This window comes from Cebus imitator, unplaced genomic scaffold (genome assembly GCF_001604975.1).
Source record: "Cebus imitator isolate Cc_AM_T3 unplaced genomic scaffold, Cebus_imitator-1.0 Scaffold65, whole genome shotgun sequence".
Lineage (NCBI taxonomy): Eukaryota > Metazoa > Chordata > Mammalia > Primates > Cebidae > Cebus > Cebus imitator.
The window spans coordinates 6299873-6302948 of record NW_016107380.1 but is presented as its reverse complement, the minus strand read 5'-3'; the positions used below and the strand labels follow the sequence as shown (position 1 = coordinate 6302948).

Genomic DNA, 3076 nt, shown 5'->3' with positions numbered 1-3076 from the left:
TCCAGCAGATAGCAACTGCAGTTCAGTGCACAGGTTTGTCTTAAAAAGGAGAAACATGTAGATTGAAAAGTAAACCTGAGGCTGAATAGACCTAATTAAAGACCTATAATATCATATAGACCATAATCTTATTTACCTCAGTTTTATATACCAGTAGTCACTTTATCACTTCCATTACCTGTTCCATCATATGTCCATGGGCTGATTAGGTTGAATAAAAATTAGGTTGACAGACAGAGGAAAGTTGAATTCTTAGCTAGATTTCCCACTAATTCTGTAAAAACATACATAGTCGCTACTGCTTACTTTTAGATAATGCTATGATAAGAAGGAAGTATTTCATATCCAGTGTCTCTCACTCATAGTATAATAGAAAATTCTAGAAAGCAGATCTTTGAGGGGAAGGACGGAGTGGGAAACAGGCAATGAATGGAGGCTGAGATAGCTAGCTCTTCTATCGGCTGTGTCTCTAGCCGCCTGCTTCTTGCTTCTCCTTTCTTCGTGTCTGCAAACACCACGCCAGAGTGACATAACCAAGGTTGATGAGGTCAGGATGTGATGTAGTTGTGATTTTAACTGGAGTTGTGGAATCTAGGGATGCTGCGTATGGAGCTAACCTTGCAGAGGGCTTTTGCAATAGCAACAACTCCAATGGTGGAGTAGTATTCTGTGCAGTAGATGCATTAAATCACCGTCATTGGCATTGCCCTCTCCATAGGACTTTTTGTTTTGTTTTTTGTTTTCTTGAGACAAGGTCTTATTCTTGTCACCCAGGCATGGTACATGATCACAACTCACTGCAACCTCTGCCTCCCAGGCTCTGGTGATCCTCCCAGTTCAGCCTCCCGAGTAGCTGGGACTACTGGCATGCACCATGACACTCAGCTAATGCTTTGTATTTTTTGTAGAGATGGAGTTTTGCTACGTTGTCCAGGCTGGTCTCAAACTCCTGGGCTCAAGCGATCCACCCGCCCAAAGTGCTGGGATTGCAGGTGTGAGCCACCACGCCTGGTCTCCAAAAGACATTTTAATAGACACTTTCCTATATTTTTCTCTTCACCTGCTTTTAGTTCAGCTATATTGAGATCTAAATGGTGATTAAAGCACAACGCTTTGAAAACATTATGTGCTATTTCTGCCACAATGTATTTGAATTTGTATTCTTAGTATGTATTTAAAATTATTACACTTGATCTTAGCCAAAAGGCCGAGAAGCAATGTATTTAAAATTATTATCCTTTTATTTAACTTATTTTATTCAATTAGACTTGTTAATAACATTTTATAGTGTTTTAAATGAATATATTGGTCTATTTTTGTGAGGCATTTGGAATATCTATAAACTATGATGTTAGACAGAAAAGCCAGCACTAAATAAACATTCACATTCACATTGCTTCAGTATCATGACTGAGAAATTTCATCTCAAATTAGCCCCTATGGAGTAAAAGTCTGGGGAAACAGATGGACTTTGCACCTTGCCCTAAAGGTCAGCTGGCGACAGCACTGTGAGTTTGGCAGCAAATCCCTTAGTCAAAGAAGGACCTTCCCCTAAGAAAAACTTCGTCTTTATTTCACTTCTTGTGACATGAATGGGACTTGGCTTCCATTACAAACATGGCAGTCAGCGAGGCCTCCAGAGGATTCTATTAGCAATGACGATGATGACGGTCGAGATGGTGCAAAGCCCTTAATACTTTTCTGGTGCTCTTTCACAGGTCTTGTGAAAAGCTCTCACCATTTAACCTTAAAACACAATCAAATAAGAAATGCATATATGCAAAGCATTTCTTTTCCAGGAAAAGCAAATACATGTAACTCAATCTGGGTTCTTACATTTTTCACATCTAAATGAACTTTAAAATGTACTTGAATATGTCTCTGAGGAATAAAATCTTACCATTTTTCAGTGTTCAACACAGACTAGTAATAATATCAGCAACTCTAGTTTGGGGACCACAGAACTCAGAAACCGTCACATCGGGCACATTTCATACCCCTTTCCGATTCTGCCAGAAGAATAGTCAACAGGAAACACATTCCCCGTAAATGACTATGAGGCAGTGATGCATGCCGCAGCTTCTTCCTTCTGGGGAGAGTCTGATTTTCCGCTTTAAGAAAACTCAGAGATGTAGTTATTTCCTGTCTTCCTCTTCACTGAATCCTTGGACGGTACCCATTTTATGTTCTTAAGTGAAAATGCTTGCTTCACTGTGTGTCTGAAAGAATACGAAGTATGTTTCTGAACAGAGCACCGATTGGATCTTCTCTACAGTCATAGCACAGCTCAAAAGATCTTTGTTCAGGGTCCAGCTAATTTTCTTTTTCTTTTTTTTTATTCTGCCCCACAACTATTGTCGGCATGTCATATGGGCATCTCTCTCATCTCCCAGATCGATGGCATCGTCTAGGACTTCCCACATAGACAAGATAAACGAAAGTCTTCCACGGACAGGTATGTAACTGTGGAGACAGCAGCGCTGCAGAAGAGGCCTCTTGATCAGAAAGAATGTCTGTCCCACAGCCGACTCTGTGGCTCTGCAGTCACCTTTGACATGACTTGCTGAATAGGAGTTTGTTTTCCAATTTCCATGGTTCAGCCACAGGCCATGCAAAGTAAATACTAGTAAATGAGCAACAGTAGGTTCAAAGGAACGTAAGACTAGAGTTCCTCCTCCTTTTGAAGACAGTTTGGGTAACATTCACATGTGGATCAATCTGTTCGGGGTCTTTGAAGTGACTTTAATTAAGAGTTGTGGTCCAATAGTAGTGAAATGGGCGGGGCCATTAAAATAATTGGCAGTTCCAATATGGGCACTCAGACTGCTCCACAGCCACAGAGAGCTCCAGGTGATATCCATACACTAAGCACTTTCTATCTTGGAAGAAAAAGTCAGTACTCACTATGCAGGGAGGTTTGCATGGAAAGGGGTTTTGTTTGAAGTAAAGAAAATATCCCATAAGACTTCATATTCCTACAGATCACCTGTGAATTAAATTAATTCACAGAATATTAGACTCTTTTATAGCGCTCTTTCGTAAGCACAAAACACTTTTAAAAAAACCAAAAACTTTA

At 40.2% G+C, this 3076-nt stretch overlaps 1 pseudogene; it reads right to left on the bottom strand.

Moving 5' to 3' along the window:
- Positions 1-1049: 1049 nt before the first annotated feature.
- Positions 1050-1219, bottom strand: LOC119471607 (annotated as a pseudogene).
- Positions 1220-3076: the final 1857 nt, after the last annotated feature.